This window comes from Mesoplodon mirus, assembly GCF_964341445.2.
Source record: "Mesoplodon mirus genome assembly, chromosome: 4".
NCBI classification, from domain to species: domain Eukaryota; kingdom Metazoa; phylum Chordata; class Mammalia; order Artiodactyla; family Ziphiidae; genus Mesoplodon; species Mesoplodon mirus.
In genome coordinates this window covers 133365166-133388844 of record NC_138979.1, presented here as the reverse complement: position 1 = coordinate 133388844, position 23679 = coordinate 133365166, and the positions used below count along the sequence as shown (strand labels likewise).

The following is a 23679-nucleotide window of genomic DNA, read 5'->3' as shown; positions in this document are numbered from 1 at the left end:
CCGATACCCGAGCCTCAGCTCCCAGCCCCGCCCGCCCCGGCGGCTGAGCAGACACGCCTCTGGGGCTGGTGTGTGCCTGAGGGCACCGGTCCTCTGTGCCGGAATCTCTCCGCTTTGCCCTCCACACCCCTGTTGCTGTGCTCTCCTCTGCTACTCCGAATCTTTCCCCCTCCGCCACCTGCAGTCTCCGCCCGCGAAGGGGCTTGTAGTGTGTGGAAACCTTTCCTCCTTTACGGCTCCCTCCCACTGGTGCAGGTCCCATCCCTATCCTATTGTCTCTGTTTATTCTTTTTTTTCTTTTGCCCTACCCAGGTATGTGAGGAGTTTCTTGCCTTTTGGGGGGTCTGAGGTCTTCTGTCAGCGTTCAGTACGTGTTCTGTAGGAGTTGTTCCATGTGTAGATGAATTTCTGATGTATCTGTGGGGAGGAAGGTGATCTCCGCGTCTTACTCTTCCGCCATCTTCCTCCGGGGTGATATCACTTTCTATCAAGGAAAGTCTCATTCATGAAAACCCATGCATAGAATCCTTATAATTTCCAAACAAGTGAGATAATACTGATAGCAAGCAAAGTAAGATTAAAATGAACTATAAGCCTTTCCTCCTTCTATGAATAGAAATAAGAGATAGTACTATCATCCTTAGCAATTCTTTTACTAATCCTTTTTAATTTTTTTACTTTTACAATAACATCTGGATTGGATTTCCTCTAGAGTATTGTAGAATCTTAAAAACCAGCAAAATAGGCATCATTTCAATCTTTTTTAGTAGGCTGAGAAATTGGAATTTATAGTTTTATTTTATGAGTGGTATCAGTCTAGCCTTCTGTAGTGTTTATTCCCTCATCTCCCTTTGAGCTCATTATTTTATTCTTCTTATTTATTTAATAGGTTCTCAAAAAAGATTGGTTTGTTCTGGGGAGCTTAAGTGGGGAGTTTTAGAATTGACCAGTTCAAAATGAAAAGAAAAAAAGAAATACTATCTCAACATGGCAAAATAGAATAACTTCTGAAATAACTACAATATGTTAAATGTAAACTACAGTGGTAGACATTATTTTTGATCACAGTAACTGAAATGTTTTCCTTTAAATAAGTTGCTAAAAGGCAAAGTTAGCACAGCCTGATCAATATTGCTCTTTTAAAATAAGAAAAGCTTGCAAAAGGCTTTATAGATGGGTAAATATATTTTCTCCTCAACACGCTTCAATACTAATAATTTTTCCTTCTGTTTTCTGCTGTGGTTGAGTAAAATAGCCAATAGCAAAACTATTATTTTTTTTCCTTGTTTTAAAACTTACTTACCTGGTTTAATATACTAACATCAATCAAGGTGATGCTCCGAAGGAAATAAATAGCTGTAACTCTCCCACATGCTTACTCTTTACTGCAGCATAGAAAATGTGAGCTTCATTCATTACTGTGGTTTAAAGAATTATCACCTGGTTTATAAAGGAATCTGAGGGTGACGCTTTTTTTTTTTTTTTTTTTTTTTCAGTACGTGGGCCTCTCACTGCTGTGGCCTCTCCCGTTGCGGAGCACAGACTCCGGACGCACAGCCCAGCGGCCATGGCTCACGGGCCCAGCCGCTCCGTGGCATGTGGGATCTTCCTGGACCAGGGCAACGAGTCTGCCTGCTGATGGTAACTTATTTTTATTTGTATTTATATTTTACTTTTGTTTATATTGTATTTATCAATACATGATTGAAACAACTGCAGTACTGTAAGCTAGAAACATATTTTTCATTGAAAAAATTCTTCATCCACTGTTTAGGCAATTTCAGGTTGCCTTTCTAAAATGAACTAGGATTTAATTTTATCATGATTATATTAAGTATGTTAAACTTTGCAACTCATTTAGATTTATGAAGAGAAAGCCACATAATGAATTCTGATATGATTTTACCTAAATTTGGAAGTCAATTTCTCAAGAAATGATGAAGTGTTACATTACTTAGCTGGGATCACTAAAAGTCAGCTTGGTTTCTTCAAGAACAAGTGATGCCAACTAGCTCCATTTCCTTTTTTTTTTTTTAACATCTTTATTGGAGTATAATTGCTTTACAATGGTGTGTTAGTTTCTGCTTTATAACAAAGTGAATCAGTTATACATATACATATATCCCCGTATCTCCTCCTTCTTGAGTCTCCCTCCCATCCTCCTTATCCCACCCCTCCAAGTGGTCACAAAGCACCGAGCTGATCTCCCTGTGCTATGCAGCTGCTTCCCACCAACTATCTATTCTACATTTGGTAGTGTATATATGTCCATTTCCTTTTTTGACAGAATTGCTAAGTTGGTAGATCAGAAGAAGGGTAGATATAAAGCTTATCTGGATTTTATTAAAGTAATTGAAAGTTTCTTTAGACTTGTGAAGTGATATGGGCTTGGTATGTGTATAGCTATGTTTCTTGATAACTGATAAGGTTTATCTCAGTTTGCCACTTAACAGGTAAACTTTGGCTTGCAGAAAATTTCTGGCAATGTAACTTAGGATCTATTCTTGCCTTATGCATTCAACAATTATACTAGTGACTTAAATAATGAATTAAGTTCTAAGTCAAACTTGATATGTTAGAATAGTGTGTCATAGCAACAAAATGAAGTTTCACAGGAATAAACAAAGTTTTATCCTTGGATCAAAAAAAATCAGCTTGTGACAAGGACAAAATATAGAAAACATGCATGTGTGGAAACGATTTTCATTTAATGTTGGTAAACACTGTAATGTGGCTGCCAAAATTCTCATCTTGGGCTATGTCATTTGAAGGACTCATGTCTGGAACAAGGGTGATTCATTCTTTGCTCTACTTTGCATTTGCCAGACCATATGCCATTTCCAATTTTAGGCACTAGACTCTACGTAGGAATGTATCAGGAGAAAAGAAACCAAGGTAGCAAATGAACTTAAAAGAATATCATATGAAGAAATATTGTTAAGAGAAGAGGATACTTTGCCTATTAAAAAGAGATGGGAAAAGTGTCAAGGGTAGAAAAGGACAAACACATGGAAACCAGATGGATCAGATTTAAGCTAAACATGACTGTAGCTTAGGGATATATTGGTCCAAAGAGTGACTGTTTTAGTTTCCTTAGGCTGCCACAACAAAGTACCACAAACTGTGTGGCTTAAACAACAGAATGTTGTTGTCTCACAGTTCTGGAGGCTAGAAGTCTATGATCAGGGTGTTAGCAGGATTAGTTCCTTTTGAGTGCTATATGGGAGAGTCAGTTCCATGCCTCTCTCCTAGCCTCTGCTGGTTTACTGGCAATCTTTGGCATTCCTTGTCTTGTAGATGCATCACCTTCATCTCTGTCTTCATGTTCACATAGTGTTTTTTCTGTGTGTGTGTGTGTGTGTGTGTGTCTGTGTGTGAATCTCCAAATTTCCCCTTTTTAGTAAGGACACCAGCCATATTGGATTAGGAACCCACCATACTTCATATGACCTCATCTTAACTAATGACATCTGCAATGAATTCATTTCCCAATAAGGTCACATCTGAGATACTGGGGGCTAGAACTTCAACATATGTTAATTTTTAGGGGATGGGATTCAACCCAGCACAGCGAATAATAGTTGAATGTCCTCCTAGAGATAAAGGCATGAGATTTTGTCTCAGGGATATTTCTTTCTTTAAACACCAGGATCAAAGAGATAAGATAGGCTGCTTGAAAAATACCTATTACAAATAATTTCTATGATTATGAAGAGGTGGGTAAAAATAAAAGAATCTATAGGTTATTTTCTATAGTAAAATCTCTCATATACAACCTCCACTTAATCACTTGCTAGGTAAAACTAGACTCTCCAGTATCTCTCTCAAATATTCTGATGATGAATGGGTGTGCTGAATCACCATGGTTATGGGGGTTCATTTCAAATACGGCTGTTCACTTTTATTCCCTCTAGTTAAGACTTTTTTTTCTTGCTTGACAAGATTCAGTTATATTTGCTCCCAAACCTGTACATTCCTGAAATGTCAGTATAATTAAGTGACTTAACTATGTGACTTAACTAAATATTACCTAAATTCATATTATTTATGTGGGGAAGAAATAAAGTTGTTGTTTCTATGAAAACAAAGTTCAGCCTTTTGAAATATACCATAAAAGCCAATTTTATTTTTAAAAAATGTTATCAAATTAGATGAAGGGAAACAATTGTAAAAACATGAAAAAAAATTTCAAACTGTGAAAGGATGTACATTCATTGCCTCCTAAATGGCCTTTTTCTTCTTTAAAGAAACTGAAGCTTGAAATTTTAGAAGATAAATTATGAGTGTGATTTTTGCAAGAAAGATAATAAAGGATTGTAATCAATTGAGACATTCAAAGAAAGGACTTTGACACTACATCAACAGACAGGAGTTTAAGTCTACCCTTACACATTTTAAATTAAAGTAAATAAATGTTTATAGTATATATTTGTTGTTTTTTAAAACAGATTCAGTTACTAAGACAGGAGGGGAGAGTAGATGTTGTGTAAAGAATTAGCGTCTGTCCTTGTTAGTAGCGTTTTTGTGAATATTGAGCTTCTCAGCTTCAGTAGCTAGCAGCAAGAAGCACTGAATCAGGAAGCATAAACTACATATACAGCATTCCTATCATGTTCTCCTAAAAACAAATGGCAGAATTCTAGCAAACTGTCTTTTGGTGCTTGCCTTTTAGAATGACAGGCTTGGGATCTGAGTCTTAATTGCCTTTAGCTTTATGACTGCTTTTTACTGCATCAACTGTTTGACCAGGCAAAGTACATTTCAGTGGACAGCTTTACTCCCTTTTGAAAGAAACTGAAAGTCTAGCTGAAACCCCTCATCAACTGAGTTGGTACCATGGTATTCATTTTTAATGAGGCAGTATGCTCCTTCATTAGGTCAGCTCCATTTGACATTTCTGGGTTAGAAATACATTTCTGGTATTACCCTTAAAAGTTACACAATGAGTTTTAATTAAATTGTCCTGCTTGCTTTTGATAAAACTGATTAGAATAGTGATAAGAGCAATCACTATTTAGAATCCTATTTAACAAACACTTCCCATTTATCTAATCTCTAAGGAGAATTTAGGCTATTTGTCTAGTGAAATCCATTTGATATCAGGACTTGTTACAGCCATTCTGTAATCAATCAAGTGCTCCTAATACAATGAATGAGATGAAAAATAATGCTAACACTTGTGTGGTGCCCATTACTTCCAGAAATGGTTATTGGGCTTAATTAACTCACTCAATATTCCTTGCCACTTTAAGAGGTAGGTACCATTATTATCACCATTTTTTTCAGATGAGGGAACTGAGGCACAAAGAGATTAAATAACTTGTCCAAGATCATAAAACAGGAAAATAGTAGAAGTGGGCTTATTAACATCACAATTTCATAAATTACCTGTTACGATATGTGGAGCTAGAAGAATCCTCAAAATAAAGTTTGGTTTAAAAATGGTTACCACCTTGCTAAGAAATGGTATAAATAAATATCGCTGATAAGTTCTTTTTCAAACTCACTAAGCATCATTCATTATGGATAAGGAAACGTGATTATGCTTTAGTTTTATTAAATATTTCAGTGATGGTTAACTGATGGGGGAGCTGGTATCAGATGGTCTGGAGGTCTTTTCAAGCTAAAATTCTTCTTGCTGTTTTCTCATGTCCATTCCATATGCTTCTTTCCTCACATGTAGATATTATTACTGTAGTGAATCAAATGCTATTGATGGGTAGTGTGCTGTATCCCTCAAATGTATTTTAGCTGAGGAAGGTTGAAAGCTACTGAAATGTATTGTTCTATGTTATTTTCCTAAATCTTTTGATGACTGTTCATTTACATATTGCTTGGTGGCATTATATTTAGAGCATTGCTTAAGAAGTTTCTATTTTAAATCTTTTAATCTGTACATATACCATGAAGCTATGTAGAAGCTGGTGATGAAGAAGACTGTATGAAATCTGGAATTCATGAATACCACAGTTCTGGTTATCTATGTAACAACCACCCCCCCCCATATAGTGACTTAAAATAACAATTTTTTTACTATTTCCCATGATTCTATGGTTGACTGGGCTCAATTGATAGGTTCTCAGTTAGGGTCTCTTATGCGGTTATTCAGCTAGTAGCTGGGACCCAAGTTATCTGAAAGCTCCACTGGGTGGACTATTCAAGATGGATTTTTTCTTGCACGTATCTAGTGCATTTGAGCTCCCTAGCTTCTCTCTTTCCATCCTGTATCTCATCTTCCAGCTTCTCCACATGGCTTGGGCTTCTTGTTGCTCAGTGGTGCAGGGTGCTCAAATTTCTAACATGGGACCTGACTTTCAAGATGCACAAAGTGGACTCTTCTAGGCCAATTAAAGACTATGCTAAAACTAATATTTTATCACTTCCACTGTATTATATTGGTTAAAGTAGTTTAAGGCCTGATCAGATTCAAGGAGGTGGAGAAATAGATTCCACAACCTAATGGGGGAGTACTAAGATCATATTTCACAAAAGCATGTAGAATGGGAGCTACTGCTCTAGCCATCTTAAGAAATATGATCTGCCACAAGAACTATGGTGCCTAATCAGACATGCTTTGCATGTGATGACAGGGAGAGAATAATAAAAATATGTTGAAATATGCCTGTACTTCACTTAACCAGCCATGTGACTTGCTTACATTCAAGATCATAAATTATGGGGAGTCTAACAAGAGTGGTCAAAAATTCCTGATTAGTAGTCTTCTATTATCCAATCTTTCGCACTCACAGAAGACTGGAATGGATATCTTTAGGAGTCTATCAAGAATGGACCAAAATTTCTAATTGGTCTGCTTCCCTTTTTACCTAATCTTTCCATCTTAGAGGAAGCTGGGCACAGGAGCTTATTAGGCTGTGTGTGTGGTAGAGAGTCAGTATCTACATGTGGAATCCAAATCAAACCTATAGCATCCTAGTCAAATTAAAGGGACAAATGGGTAGAAACACAAGAAACCATGCAGGACAATAAGGACTAAAGTTCAAGAGTAGGAAGGAAAGCCTAAAAAAATTCTGAGTTGAAAGATTAGTAATCCAAATAATCTTATACTAAAATTTGTAATGTTAGGATAGGTCTTATTCTGCTTATAAACAGAATTGGTTCAAGATGTTGGGTTGGGGTTAAGAAAGAAGGTGAGGGCTTGCCCCAGCTAGGAGGAGAGGCCAGAGAGAATACCAGGGAGGAACTGACATTCCAAATATTGAGTTTTCTACCTCCTGACTTCTACAGCAATTGATGACTGATTTGTTAAAAGTCAGAGAAAGACTCAAAACTACTATCAATCATTTTGTTAAGTAACTAAAATATTCATAGGATGCTTTTTATAGATGGTCCATATAATTTTGAAAAGCTAAACAGTAGTATATAAAAGTATAAATACAATTTATTGTTTGTTTTATTTGTACATTTTTTGTTCCCAGTAACCTGAATTTTCTAAGAACAAAGTTTTACATGTGAAGATAATGTGAATAACATGTACACTTGTGAATATCCTTGATTGCACTATTTTATACAACTATTGCTTAGAACAGTACCAATCTGCATTACTGAAAAAAAAAAAGAACTTAGTCTTGGTTGATTTAGTTCTGATGATTTTATTATCTTGATAAGTGATGAAGTCATATCAATGCATGATCTGGTTGATTTTTATACAACTGTTTGTGAGACTAATCAAAAAAAAAAAAAAAAAAAAACAGGGCAATTTAGTTTTTGAGTTTAAACCCAAGCCAAAGTTTCAAATTCCTACAGAGGAAGTACTTTCTGAATAGGACTGGAATTGTTCTAGCCAAAGAGAAGTGTTGAATAATGATGAGTTTTTCTTAAGCTCAGCTAATCTATTTTTATGTATAACATAGTGAATGAGAATCAAATCATGTCTTCTGAGAAAAATGGCAATAGCAATAAGTGGCTATATACATTTAAAGAGTAGCATTTGCATTTGGATAGAACTTTTTTTCCCCTTAACGTGGATCATTAGCTAATATTTCAGTTAATTAATTAGAAAATTGTGAATAAAAAACTCTGGTTTTAAAACCTAAGGACAGAAACCTGAATCTAGCCTTCTCCCCATTAAACTTTTTATATATGAAACAGCACGAAGTAATTAAAGACAAAATGATTCACAAAATAATTACAGTATCTTATCTTAGGGAAAAATAATAAGAGAACTTATTTAAGTACTGAGGCTATTAAGAGTGTGCATGCCAAAGAAGTAAACCCAAGTATAGTTAACTGGGTTACAAAAACATTATCCTCAAAAATGAAGAGAATATGGGTGTATATATATGTTATATATATATATATAAAATGTATATTATATGTAATAGAATTAATAAATTTTAACATAGTTTATATTTTTAAAAGCCTATATATGTAGACTTTATTGTGATATTGAAAAAGTATTGAAAGCATTATATCACTTTTACATTTTATTTATTTATAATCTTCTACTAATATGTGATTATACTTGAGCACTGTTACTATTTTTCATTTTGAGGTTCTTTTAATAGGTTTTATTTTTTAGAGCAGTTTTACAATTTGTGGTTTTTATATAAAATATCTCTATTTTACAAAATTTTAACTAAAAAGACTACATTTAGGTTACCAGAGAAGTTCTTAAAAGTTTCTCAAGTTTTATAAGTTTTGTTTTTTCTGCTTTACTTAGAATTTATATCCTGACTATTTCTGAAAAGATTTGAAGTGACTTATGAGATTAGGCATAATGCAAAATAAGGCAATTAGGAGTAGAATGAAAAGATATCATCTAAATAAAGCACAGGGAATGAGGTGAATAGACACCCAAAATGAGGTGATTGTTAGAATTGGGGCACTGATCTTGGGTCTAACTTTCCTGTCAGCCAAGACAAAGAGGAAAAACTCATGGATGTATAGCATTTTAATTTCTGAATAGAGAAAGCATTTAGATATTAGGATTAAAAAAAATTGGGCCTAAACTCAAGTTGTATTTTGATAACTTAAGAGATACTGTATAAAGTACAGAGCAGTATTGTTGCTTCATTTAAGACAAACACACTTATTCTGTTCAAATATAATCGTAAAATCCTATGCCTTTGTTTAATGCTTTCTTTAGCTGGTTAATTTGAAAAGTCATACATGTGTATGGAAATAAAATTTTAATAACATAACATTAGAAGTTAAAGTATCTTTAGTATCTTTACTTTCTCTCACCTCCTATCCCTTCCTCAGAAGTAGCAGCTTTTGACATTCTGTTTCAGGCTCTTGCTGTGGATATCTCTCTAACTCTAAATGATATGGTCACACTATTTTTTGATTATCAAGTTAAGCAGTATTGATACTTTCTACTATTGGTAAAGAATGGAGCTTATTTACTCTGCCAACATTTCCTCCTCACTCTCCCGTCTTTATTAGTCATATTATTATATTTTAATTCTTTATTGAGAAGACTTAAACGTTTAAATTGTACTTAAATTTGTATTTCCTGATCCATCCACTTGAGGCAGTATCTCTTGATTCCTCCCAAACTAAACGAGGAAATCAATGCTAGTACAGTTCCCTCCTCCTCTCTTCTCTTTTTCCAGTTTTGCCAGCTCTATCCTACTTATCCATAATCAGTGTTTAAACTACAGAAGTTAAAAACTGATGGTTGGGGGGCCGAATCTAGGTGTTCAGAAGTATTATGTTTGACCCACATGGTGACTATTTTTAAAGGAAATTGAATTAATAGCTAATATATGAAAATACAGAGATTTCCTATGAATATTCTTTATTTTTCTTCTCTAGAAAAATGGAAGAAGACCTGGTACTATTGGGCCCACATTTCTGCATGGTTGTAACTGATTGGAGCAGAGTAATAACTGTCCCCTTTAGATGAGGCTTATGTTTATTTCTTCCCAGTTGCTTTGATGAATTTACTTTACCCTCCTGTCCCTGTCAGCAACTGAGTTTGTGTGTGGCCCTTAGCTTGCAGTATTTTGTCTTATTCTGTAATTACCATTAAATGATCCATGCTTTGTTTATAAAATGATTCTCTTCTATGTTCTGGGGTACTTCCTTGTCTTTTTCTGTTAGCTTTTTATTTTTTGAAAAAAACATTTCACCAATCACTTTTTATTTAAGCATGAACACTTTGTTATTTTCTGAATGCAATTTATCATTGTAGATTATTCTTGTTGCCCGGATATAAGGGATATAATCAAAACTCTTCTGATTAGAGGGCTCTTCTAGCCATTTTTCAGTTTTCCTCTAATTCCCTGAATTATGTTTCCTCGAAAGTCAGTTGCTGTCGTTGTTCATTTTCATCCACTTTTCTTGTATTAATTGATTATTTTTGGTTGTTCTTTCATATTTGCGAATGCAAGACTGTGACTGAATTAATATCACTGATTCATTGTCTCTTTTCACCAGCTCCTTTTCAGCTTTTTTCTTGGTTCCTTCCTCCTCTGTTGCTTCACAGTTAACTACATGGGGCACCGCAGGGCTCAGTTCTCCCTTGTCATCTACACAGCTGTTCCCCAGGTGATTTCATGCATTCCCATGGCTTTAAATAGCAAGTATGCCAAGGTCACTCATTGCTTAAAATCTTCCAGTAGTTTCTTATTGTGTTTATAATAAAGCTAAACTCTACTCTGTCGTAAAGAGCCCCACATTATCTGCCTCTTGCTTCCTCTTTGATCTCACTTGTACCCCTTTCCCCTCATCTAGTATATTATAGGAAGTATAGCTTTCTTCCTGTTTTCTCAAGCATAGTAGTCTAATTCTTACTCTAGGACTTTATAATTACTGTTACGTCTTCCTGGAATGTACTCCTTTTGTTCACCTGTGGTTATTTAGGACTCAGCTTTGGTGCCAAAGCTTTTGGTGCCTCTCTTTTCAGAGAGGTCATTCCTAGATACCTCATCTAAGATGGCTTCCAAGTCTCTTGCACTCACATGGTAATTCACTATGTGGCACTTATTATAATTCTGATATTTTTCATGTTCATTTAAAAATGTATAGTCATTCCTCATTATTGGTTCCAGGATCCACACAGATACCCAAATCCAAGGATGCTCAAGTCCTTTATATAAAATGGCATAGTATTTTTCTATAACCTATGCACATCCTCCCATATACTTTAAATCATCTCTAGATTACTCATAATACCTAGTGCAATGTAAATGCTATGTAAATAGTTGTCAGTGAGAGGCAAATTCAAGTTCTGTTTTTTGGAACTTTCTGGGTTTTTTGGGGAATATTTTTGATCTGCTGTTAATTGAATTCACAGATGCAGAACCCAAGGATATGGAGGGCCAACTGCATTTATGTCTTTTACACATGAATTAAAGTGCTGTGAGAGCACAGACTCAGTCCAAGTTGTCTTCTGTTGTATCCGTAGTCCTTAGAACAGGTTACTACTCCAGTTCTCAATACACCTGTACATTTCATCTCTTTTCTGCTTTGTTATTATAAGAGTCAGAGAAAGAAGTCTGTTTGCTCAGGATGCCATCTTGAACCAGAGGAGCCATTAAGAAAAGTTAAAAAAAAAAAAAAAGTGACCAAATGAATAGTGAGTTTAGAAGAAAAAAACAATCTTCTTTATGTTTCTGCTTTTTGGTCTCTAAGTACAAGATAAATACAGTATAGGTCACTTTTAAGGTCAAGTCTACATTGCAATTTTTCTTTCATATGTAAAAGTTCAGGAAAGATAGCTGTAAAAATGTAAAAATGATTGGGTAATAACGGGAAAATTTTACTCTCAACTTCTCCAAAGTGATTTTATGAAAGTTATCTCTGGTAATTAAATCTACTTTTATTTTCTCAGATTCCTCTTAGAGAACTTTTCAGTAAAGAATGACAATTCGCAAGAAAACATTAGTTTCTGGTGTACAACAAAGTGATTCAATTATATATATATATATTCTTTTCCATATTCTTGTCCCTTATGGTTTATTACAGGATATTGAATATAGTTCCCTGTGCTATACAGTAGGACCTTGTTGTTCATCCATTCCATATATAATAGTTTACATCTGCTAGTCCCAAACTCCCAATCCAACCCTCTCCCATCCCCCTCCCCCTTGGCGACCACAAGTCTGTTCTCTATGTCTGTGAGTCTGCTTCTATTTCATAGATAAATTCATTTGTGTCACATTTTAGATGCCACATATAAGTGATATCATATGGTATTTATCTTTCTGTTTTGACTTACTTCACTTAGTATGATAATCTCTAGGTCCATCCATATAGCTGTAAATGGCATTATTTCGTTCTTTTTATGGCTGAGTAATATTCCATTGTATATAATGTATACCACATCTTCTTTATCCATTCATCTGTTGAGAGACATTTAGGTAGTTACCATGTCTTGGCTACTGTAAATAGTGCTGCTCTGAGCATAGGTATGCATGTATCTTTTTAAATTATAGTTTTATCTGGATACATGCCCAGGAGTGGGATTGCTGAATCATATGGCAACTTTATTTTTAGTTTTTTAAGGAACCTCCATACTGTTCTCCAAAGTGGCTGCACTAAGTTACATTCCCACCAACAGTGTAAGAGGGTTCCCTTTTCTCCACACCCTCTTCAGCCTTTGTTATTTGTAGACTTTTTAATGATGGCCATTCTGAGCGGTGTGAAGTGGTACCTCATTGTAGTTTTGATTTGCATTTCTCTAATAATGAGGTGTTGAACATGTTTTCATGTGCCTGTTGGCCATCTGTATGTCTTCTTTGGAGAAATGTCTATTTACGTTTTCTGCCCATTTTTCAATTGGGTTGTTTTTGTTGCTGTTTTTGTTATTGAGTTGTATGAGCTTTTTGTATATTTTGGAAATTAAGCCCTTGTCTGTGGCATCATTTGCAAATATTTTCTCCCAGTTAATAGGTTGTCTTTTTGTTTTGTTTGTGGTTTCCTTTCCTGTGCAAAAGCTTATAGGTTTGATTAGATCCCATTTGCTTATGTTTGCTCTTATTTCTATTGCCTTGCAAGACTGACCTAAGAAAACGTTGCTACAATTTATGTCAGAGAATGTTTTGCCTATGTTCTAGGAATTTTATGGTGTCATGTCTTATATTTAAGTCCTTAAGCCATTTTGAGTTTATTTTTCTGTATGGTGTGAGGGTGTGTGAGGGTGTGTTCTAACTTCATTGATTTACATGTGGCTGTCCAACTTTCCCAACCCCACTCACTGAGGACACTATCTTTTCCCTATTGTATATTCTTGCCTCCTTTGTCAAAGATAACTGACCGTAGGTATGTGGGTTTATTTCTGGGCTCTTTATTCTGTTGCACTGATCCATATGTCTGTTTTTGTGCCAATACCACACTGTTTTGATTACTGTCACTTTGTAGTATTGTCTCAATTCTGGGAAGGTTATGCCTTCTGCTTTGTTCTTTTTCCTCAGGATTGCTTTGGCAATTCTGAGTCTTTCATGGTTCCATATAAATTTTAGGATTATTTGTTCTAGTTCTGTGAAAAATGTCATGGGTAATTTGATAGGGATCACATTAAATCTGTAGATTGCTTTGGGTAGTTTGGCCATTTTAACAATATTAATTCTTCCAATCCAAGAACATGGGAAATCTTTCCATTTCTTTAAATAATCTTCAGTTTCATTTATCAATGTTTTATAGTTCTCAGAGTATAAGACTCTCACTTCCTCAGTCAGGTATTTTATTTTTTATTGATGTGATTTTAAAAGGAATTGTTTTTTTACATTCCCTTTTTGATATTTCATTGTTAGTGTAAAGAAATGCAACCAATTTCTGTATGTTAATCTTGTATCCTGCTACCTTGCTGAATTCATTTATCAGGTCTAGTAGTTTTTGTGTGGAATCTTTAGGGTTTTTTATATACAGTATCATGTCATCTGCATATAGTGACACTTTTACCTCTTCCCTTCCAATTTGGAAGCCTTTTATTTCTTTGTCTTTTCTGATTGTTATGGCTAGAACTTCCAGTACTATGTTGAGTAGAAGTGGTGAGAGCAGGCATCCTTGTCTTGTTCCAGATTTTAGAAGGAAGACTTTCAGCTTTTCACTGTAGAGTATTATGTTGGCTGTGAGTTTGTCATAAATAATAACTTTTATTATGTTGAGCTATGTTCCTCCTATACCCACTTTGGTAAGAGTTATTATCGTGAATGGATGTTGAATTTTATCACATGCTTTTTCTACATCTATTGATATGATCATATGGTTTTTGTCTTTTCTTTTGTTGATGTGGTGTATCACATTGATTTGCATATGTTGAACCATCCTTGTGACCCTGGGATGAATCGAACTTGTTTGTGGTATATGATCTTTCTTACGTGTTATTGGATTTGGTTTGCTAATATTTTATTGAGTTATTGCATTTATATTCCTCAAATATATTAGCCTGTAATTTTCTTTTTTGGTAGTGTCTTTGTCTGGTTTTGGTATCAGGGTGCTGGTAGCTTCATAGAATGACCTTGGGAGTGTTCCCTGCTCTTCAATCTTTTGGAAGAGTTTGAAAAGGATCAGTATAAGTTCTTCTTTGTATTTTTGTAGAATTCCCCAGTGAAGCCATCTGATCCTGGACTTTTGTTTGCAGGGAATTTTTTTTTTTTTTTTTTTTTTTGCGGTACGTGGGCCTCTCACTGTTGTGGCCTCTCCCGTTGCGGAGCACAGGCTCTGGAAGCACAGGCTCAGTGGCCATGGCTCACGGGCCCAGCTGCTCTGCGGCATGTGGGATCTTCCCGGACCAGGGCACAAACCCATGTCCCCTGCATCGGCAGGCGGACTCTCAACCACTGCACCACCAGGGAAGCCCTTTTTTTTTTTTATATTACAGATTCTATTTCACTTCTAGTGATCAGTCTGTTCAAATTATCTATTTCTTCTTGATTCAGTTTTGGTGGGCTGTATATTTCTAGAAGCTTGTCCATTTCTTCTGGGTTGTCCAATTTGTTGGCATATAATTGTTCATAGTATTCTCTTATGGTTTTTTGTATTTCTTTCTGTAGTATCAGTTGTGATTTCTCCTCTTTCATTTCTTATTTTGTTTATTTGGGTTCTCATTATGAGCACTTTTGTATAAGTTTTATTTTGTAAATATGTTTTTTTTAAAAACACTTTTTATTGAATAAATACCTGGTAATGAAATTACTGGCTCATGGGGTAGGTATATGTTTACTTTTGAAAGAAATTGTCAGACCTTTTTCCAAAGTGCTTGAATCATTTTACATTCCTGCCAACAATGTATAAAAATTCTGGTTACTCTACATCCTCACCAACATTTGATGCTGTCAGTATTTTTGATTTTAGCCATTCTCATGTGTGTTTAGTAATATTTTATTGTAGCTTTAATTTGCATTTACCTAATTATTAATTATGTTGAGCATCTTTCCATGTACTCATTGTCCATTTGCATATCTTTTGTGAAGTATCTGTTTAAATCATTGCCCATATTGAATTTTTCTCTAGAACCATTTTAGTCCCCATTTTATTGCCCAACTTGAAATATGTTTGTTTTATCCTTGAATTTAAAAAGAAATTTAGGCTTATTAGTTTCAAGATTATGAGTAGAGGGAAGAATCTTAACATATCTGTGGAACTTGCATCTGTGGAAGCATGATTTTGTGGTCTTTTGGAGAGCCTGAAATCCCCATGTACAGTTGCCAGAATTATTGGACTATTCCTTTGAGTGTGGTGATAATTTCGATAAAAATATTCCACAACTTCCCTTTTGGAAACATATCTTTAGACTTTTAAAAAGGCTTATCTTAATTAGCAAATATATAATTATGTGTTCCTAAAAAAGCCCAACAGCTCTGTAATCAGTAAATGAGCTACTGCAGAATCTAAGAAAGAAGTACCTGTACCAGTGTTTTCTTATACCAAGAATTTTTCTCATCAATGCATATTGGTATCTGTTTTTCTGGTAGAATGCCAAGAGAAGACTTCTATAGAGTTTTTAGACCTTGTCTATACTTTAAAGAAACTGCTTGCCCTACTTCAAAACATAACATGGGCATTTTTTCCCTCCTCCTCCTCCTTTTTCTTCCTTTTCTAATAGTAATAATGATAATAATAATTGTTATTATAATTATAATAGAAACGAATAGTTATCAGCTGCTCGCTGTCCATCAGATAATGTGCTATATGTTTAAAAATATTATGTTATTTTGTTGTATGAGATAGACATTAATTAGCCATGATTTTATAAATGAGGACCCTGAAAAAAGGGGAAGTAGTTATTTGTCTGAAGTCATAGAGCTGATAAGTGATGGAATTGGAACCTGAATCTAGCTTTTTCTGCCCTTTATCAACTGTGATGTGCTGCTTTGGAGATCACAGACTCATGAACTTCTGGAATATAAAACAAAATTAGTTGTAAGTTATACTTGTGTAAGTTATTGTGATGGCTATCAGGCGTCTTCTATAGGACATTCTATATGAGTGTTCTTGTCTTTTAGGAGCACCGGAATCTTAACTCAATTTAAATTGCAGTCCATCTGGTCTAGGCATATAGTTATAAGGATATCTGAAAGAATTATTTAGTTCAAAGACATAAATATAGCAAATAGATTACCTAAGAGTGAGTACACTATATATCATATGGAATATATAACAGTACAGAGCACCTACTATGTGATTGGTGTTACGTTAGACAAAGCTGAATAGGTAATGAATCCTTGCCCAATCAGCTTATAATATAATGAATATTACTAAGTTGTGCACAGAGAATATCTTTATAATATAGTTAAGTGCTATGATAATGACATGCAACAGACTACACATCCTACATCCTTGGTGTTTTAGAGAATATCTTTTAGTGCCTGCTTGCTAAGACATGGGTGAAATTTGTGGTTAGGATTTCCTGAGAGAAATGTTCACTGATTTTGATTTTGCATTTTATGATCTGCATACCTAATCTTATTTGGCACTGAAGTGCAGCTAATACTAATATCAGAGACTTCTCTTTTGTCACTACTATGCAAAATTCAGAATTTTTTAAAATACTGATTCTTAAATATTAAATCTGTCTCTTAGGAGAAAAACCACAAAATCCTGATTCTTTTTCTCCACAGCCTTTCAAACCCTATCCTTACTGAGGGTTGGTTGTTCTTTTTGCTCTAAACTGCTGAGAAATTTGTATCTTTACATGAGCAGAGACTAAGGCAGAGAATGATCCTGGGGAATAAGCGGCATAGAGAATATGAAATACTTAGATTTGTTATTGGATTTCATTAGAATAAAGGGCGATGAAACATCCCTTTGTATCTAAAAATGAGAAGCTAACAATCCTTATGTTGCCTATGGTTTATTTTGGGTGCTTGGGAATTTACTATCATAAAGTAATTTAAAGGGATGGAAAATGCAAGGGTGGTGAGGTTGAATGGTCATTTTTGGAGCATTGGATAACTTACAGCATGAAGAGGATAAACTCAGGTTCCAAAATATCTAGCTCAGGGAACAAAAGAAAGACATATGTAACCATGTTTCAGGAATTTATTTCTGCCTGCAGTTGGTGCACTGAAACTGCTGAAAAGAAATTGCAGAAATTGATGTTTAAGATGTATACTTTGCATCATGTTTTAGCACATACCTATATGTGGGGGGGAATGTGTGTGTAAATAGCAATAAAAGTTTCTAGAAATAATACCAACCCTTATAATGTTCCATTCACTGATACTTTTCATTCTTTCCTATCCTATCCTATTGAGAGAAGAATGTCTTTACAGTTATAAATGTAGTCATTAGATCACTTAGGGGAGGGGATTATGGAAAATTTGGAAGAGAGTATGTTTGAAAGTCAATCATGGGGGTTTAAGTTACTAGATAAGTGGATCATAGTATTCTCTTTCATTTCCTTTAAAATAAATTCACTCTTTATTCACTCTCGACTTCTTTTCTTCCTGTCTTTATTCTCTTATTTACACCACCTAAATTTCCCTATCACTGGCCACAGCTGATTGGACTATGGGTAGATACCTGGTCCCAAAGAAATCAATCCATAGGCCAAGTTGTGCCAATTAGATGCCTAGATTGTTCAGATTTTTCTAGGATTCTGATAGATTTGTATCTCTTTACATGTTCATTTTTAGAGTCAGTTTGAGATTTATTTTCCTTGTATCCAAATATGACTTGACAGATGTATAGATATTTCCATTTCTGTCATTTAGAGCTTAATCTATCCACAGATGGAACATGCTGTCTTGTAGTTTATATTATTATTTATGATTGGTCAATGAACTGTGACTATGCCAATACTCCTTAATACACTGGCCAACAAGTTTTATTCCCAATTAAATTCAGTAAATTTTTATTTTTCTACATGCTTCATCACCTCTTCACACAGTCAAGCTAATAAGGTCATGTTTTCTCAGAGTCTGATTCTATTTTTGCTGGCTAAGTAGTCAATAGTTTCCATTGAGTGACTGGCAGGTTATAGTCTCTCTTTCTTCAGGTTATCTTGTCTTTTCTTCTTCTTAAGCACTTTTCCCTTAGGGTTATTAGATGGAGTCTTTGATGTCCTGACATGTCAGGAGGTTTAACCATGGAAACCATAGCCTGTGCTTTTTCTCTTCATGAGGCATGAATTTAGGGCTATTCCATAATCCTAGTTTCTTTAATATTTGAAAAAGTGACTTATTTTGAGAATAGAATAATATTAAGCACCTCAGGTAACTTTGAAAGTAACTTTTTTCAAAGTTACTTAGGTGCTTAATGTTTCAAAAGTCATCATTTTCAACTTAAGTTTAATTTTTCAGTTTCTAAGGCCATAGAACTGTTCCATTTGGATCTGAAGCCAAATATTTAGACACACTGCAAAGGAATCCCATTATGAGTCTTTCATTCAATTAGTTGTTTTCAAAGGGCAGAGGAAAATAGAGATTAGTCTCCTTTGTGAGAAGAGCAGATAAGAGTTTTATTTGATAAATGGTTTCTGAAAGAAAATTTTGGATATTTTATGCCATTGAGTTTTATAATGAATACATTTTTGTATTCAAATCCCTGAGATGCAGTTTCATTTCCCTTCTTATTTAAAAATAAACAAGAGTTGAGCAAGTATACTAATTAGTTAGATTAGAAGACATTTTTGTGGCTATATTTCTATAGAAGTATTAGAGCTAGTGGTTTTCTTCCAGGGAGAGTTGATATGATTTTGTTGAACATTTTATTTGGGGAATTACAGTAAAGTACTGTTTTTGAAATATTTTATATTCAAAGATTTTTCTCTTTCCCCCAACCCTCCCCATTTCATAAGACTAAGAATAAAATAAATTTCCAAATGAATCCAAATCATACTTTCATTCTCCTGGTGGGAGAGAATTATACATGTACTCATGCTTTATCTTTAAGATATTTTAATTAATTAATTTATTTATTTATTTATTTTTGGCTGTGTTGGGTCTTCGTTTCTGTGTGAGGGCTTTCTCTAGTTGTGGCAAGCAGGGGCCACTCTTCATCGCGGTGCGCGGGCCTCTCACTGTCACAGCCTCTCTTGTTGCGGAGCACAAGCTTCAGACGCGCAGGCTCAGTAGTTGTGGCTCACGGGCCTAGTTGCTCCGTGGCATGTGGGATCCTCCCAGACCAGGGCCCGAACCCGTGTTCCCTGCATCAGCAGGCAGATTCTCAACCACTGCACCACCAGGGAAGCCCAAGATATTTTAAAGTCAAGAGGAGAATTTTATTTCCAGGTGATCTAGAACTAGTATCTCAAGCTTTTCTGATAAGATTTTTTCTAACTCATAGGACAGTGAATTTGTACCTGGGAGAATTTAGGCTATGCATTCTGTCTAATAAGATTATGTATAATTTTCACTTTTTCCTTTTCAAACTTTCTGTATCACTTATTTTTAATAATAAATACATATTAGTTTTATAATAAGAGAAAATATTGAAACCATTTTCAGCCTAGCTGTTTTCCTTGGAAGATTAATGATAACTTTTAGAGGCAGTGATAGGAAGGAACATCATTTGTTCATCTTTACTGTGTTCACTTTGACTTTTAATGTACATTTTCTGTTTTCTGCCTTTCCACATAAACATTTCATGAATAAAAATTTGATTGATAGAGGAAGTTTGATTTTGCCTGTGTGTGTATAAAAAAATCTAAGAATACAAAAATTAAGAAAGTAAACCAACTTCTGCCTGCAAATCTTCAAGTGCAAGTGATGCTCTAGAAAAATGCAGCATATTTATCTATTGTATTTTTTCCCAGATAGACTGCTATAGTTTCAGGATTAGCCACTTCTCAGGTTAAAATGCAAGAGTTCAGAAGAAAACTGTAAAATTTCTCCTGAAAATTCTAATAGCCCTCAGTATTAATAAGATGGCACATGGAATTTTTCTGTCAACAGATTTTTAACTTCTAGCTTACAAATACCTGTAGGATTGGGTAATATATTTTTACTCATATTTAACTTCTGCAGTTTACTCTATAAGATCCTTCAGAGTTCAATTTTATTTTCTATTATTCTGGTAAGAGCAACTTGGTTTCTCTGAGGATTTACCCATTCCTCACTTTGTGCAATCTTAGTGGAACTGCCAAAGTGTCCTCTACTCTCCTGGTAAAAGAATGGTCATTCTACATAATGAGCCAATCAGAATCTCAGAAAGTAGTTGGATGATTAATCATGGGGTGCATGGTGAAGGAAGTCTCATTAGTTTTTCTGTGATTCCCAGCATTGCTATGTTTCCTGTACTTTTTGAAACCTGATCTTTTGAATATTCTTCTGATTATGTTAGCAGTTTTTTTTTTCCTTATCCCATGTTCCTTTTTAAAAACTTGATCTTTTTATTTTAAAATAAAACACAGATACAGAAAGCCACAAAAAACAAACAAAAAGCTAAAGAAACTATTATAAAGTGGACACCCTTATAACCATCATCTAAGAAATAAAACTTTGGTAGAAGAAAGGAATAGGACTGCTGCCCTGCCACCCCAGAATTCCCTCTTGCCACCATGTGTCCTATCTCAGTCTCAACTGTTTACTACACAACATAATTGACCACTATCTTGACATTTAAAATAATCACTTCTTGAACTTATCACCCGAGTATAGATCACTAGTTTAGTGTTACCTATTTTAAAAAATTTCATATGTCTTTTAAGTCTCTTTTGATTGGTCTAGTTTTTCCACTTTTTATAGTAGCATTATTTGAAATGAATTTCTTATAGTCAGCACATCATTGGGTCATTTTTTAAAATCTACTCTGCCAATCTCTGTCTTTTAAATGGTATATTTAGACAATTTTTATCTAATTTAATTAATGATATATTAGGGCTTAAGTCTGCCATTTTTTATTTGTTTGTTTCATTTTCTATTTGTCCCCCTTTTTTTTGGTTCTCTGTTATATTTTTCCTGCCTTCCTGCGGGTTAAACATTTTTTTAAAATTCCATTTTGATTTATCTGTAATTTTTTGAGTGTATCTCTTTTTATAGGTCTTTCAGTGTTTGCTTTAGGTATTATGTTAGATATACATAACATCATAGTCTACTGATTTCATGCTGTTTTCACCCAGTGTGAATGTAGGATCAAGTATACAACTCTGAGATGTCTAGTCTAATGCTAATTCAAGCAAAACAAGAGCCTTTTTTGATGCTGTAGTGAAAAATTCAGTAATCCTAATCAAAATTTGTGATTAATCATGGTTTGTACAATAGATTTCAATCTCATGCAAATTTTTTTATTGTAAAGGTGAATATGAGTCTACTTGTGATATGAAAAGTGCAAAATTAAATCCTGAAATGAGAAAAATAATAGAATTATAAAATAGCACAAGGTATACTTAATATTAAACGCAACTGGATTATTTTTTAAAAATAAAATTTTTAAAAAGGAAAAATAATGATGTTATAAAACCAAGATAAGTTTAAAACCAAGATAATTTTAAACTCTTTCTTGAAGCTAATACAGGTAGACACTGAAAACTGAAATAATCACATGTTTGGCATTCAGAAAATTCATGTTTATTTGAAAGCCTTGGCTAATACATATAATATTTTGAATATACAGAACAAAATTGAACAAAATTTCTGGAACAGAACCATTTTAAAGGATAATAAGAAACTGGTATTTTCATGTTCATTTGGTTTTAAAGTTTGGTGTAATCATTAGCTATTGACTTTACAGGAGTATTTCCAAATCTTATCAATCCAACTTTAAACTGTCTTACATAGTCTTATAAAATTGATTTTATGATTTATATATTAGTTAAATTTTGAGTATTTGGACTCACATTATACTGAAACAAAAATGGTACAAAAAATGGAATAGAATGAGTCAGAGAGACTACTTGGTATCTAACAAATTGGAGATGATTTCAGTTGCTTCTTAGAATTGAAGAAAATAGAAAATGAGCATCCGATTTCTACTGGACATGGAATAGTGCCTTAAGTCTGTTTCCTAATCCTGCAGACCAGAATAGCTCTTGGCTCACTCCCTGAGCCTTCAGACTTGTAGTTGTCTTTCTGCCTGAGGACACTCTGATTTGGAAATGCAGCATATTTAAAGTTGACTGGTTCTGCCATTAATGGTGTTGACTGGTTCTGTCCATTAAGGGTGCTCCTGTTGAATCCTAAACCCTCTGTGTTCAGTGTGGTCTTCTGGCTTACTTTTTCTTGATACCATTTTCTCTACATTTTGCCTTATTGCACAGAGTATTGACTCATAGGCCCCTGGTACGTTGCCAATTTTCCTCTGAGGGACAGAAAATAGAGACTATGACATGTTTTCTTATTGAGAGTGCTCCTGCTCTTCAACATCTATTTTGAGTTGAAATTGAGAATATAATTATTTATGTCCATAGTTCTTGGCTTGGGGAATCTTATTGCTATAACCATGGCATAGGTCATGGGGCAAGAGTGGTAACAAGTCCCTGATTCTTGGAGACCCTGGAGGGATATCCAGCTGGAGCAGCTATGATCATGAGTTTAGTTCTCCCCTTTGTCTTCATTATGATTCATTCTGTGTCACATTCAGAAATCTATCGCTGGATATTTATTCCTTGCTAAGTTTTAAGAAAGCTCAATTTTTATATTGTTTAATTGCCTGTTTCCAAAGTTAAGTTCATTTTTTTCTCACTTTAAGACCTTCAAATAGATTTTCCTATCTTACTTGAAACATCTTTCAGCTAAGATAAATGAGCCAAAAAAATGACACTCACTGATGTGCCTTCTCTTCTTGCTGGCTTGATGAAAGCCTTTTCTTTCTTTTTAGAATAGACTGTTCAAGATCTAGTCTGGCAGGAAGGCAGTCTCTGCAATGTGTTCTCTGCTGGAAGCATTGATCTTCATTCTTTTTCTCTTTTCAGTTCTTCTTTCTTGATATTGGTCTAGGGACCATAATTCCTGATTGTGGCTGACAAAGGTCTCAATGTAAAATATTCCTTTTCTCCACCTGAGCTCTGCATCATCAGAGATCTGCAGCTGAGAAGCTATCTCTGGAAAATATCTTTGTAATTCTCCTCCACTTATTCACAGCTCACATTATTGGTTTGACTCTCTAACCTCTCTGTGCTGCTGGGGAAGTTTTTAAACTTAGAAACAGGAAGCACTGGGAACAAAATTGGTATAAATGCCTAGCCCATACTTTTTATTGTTTCAAGTCGTCATATCAGCTGATTGTAGAAGCACTGGTTGTGTTGAACTAAAAATGCTAAAATGAAGTTTCAAAGTAGAGTAATTAATGCCATTCTGGTAGACATATTTTAACGTGTGACTACAATCCCAG

General features: G+C 34.6%; 1 long non-coding RNA gene across 1 annotated transcript in view; it reads left to right on the top strand.

Annotated features, from left to right (window-relative positions):
* The first annotated feature begins 1364 nt into the window (after nt 1-1364).
* Nucleotides 1365-23679, top strand: part of LOC309803363 — a 147725-nt gene continuing 125410 nt past the window's right edge. Inside the window, exon 1 of the long non-coding RNA XR_014293936.1 lies at nt 1365-1641. This is a non-coding gene — a long non-coding RNA (uncharacterized lncRNA). The remainder of the gene's footprint in view (nt 1642-23679) is intronic.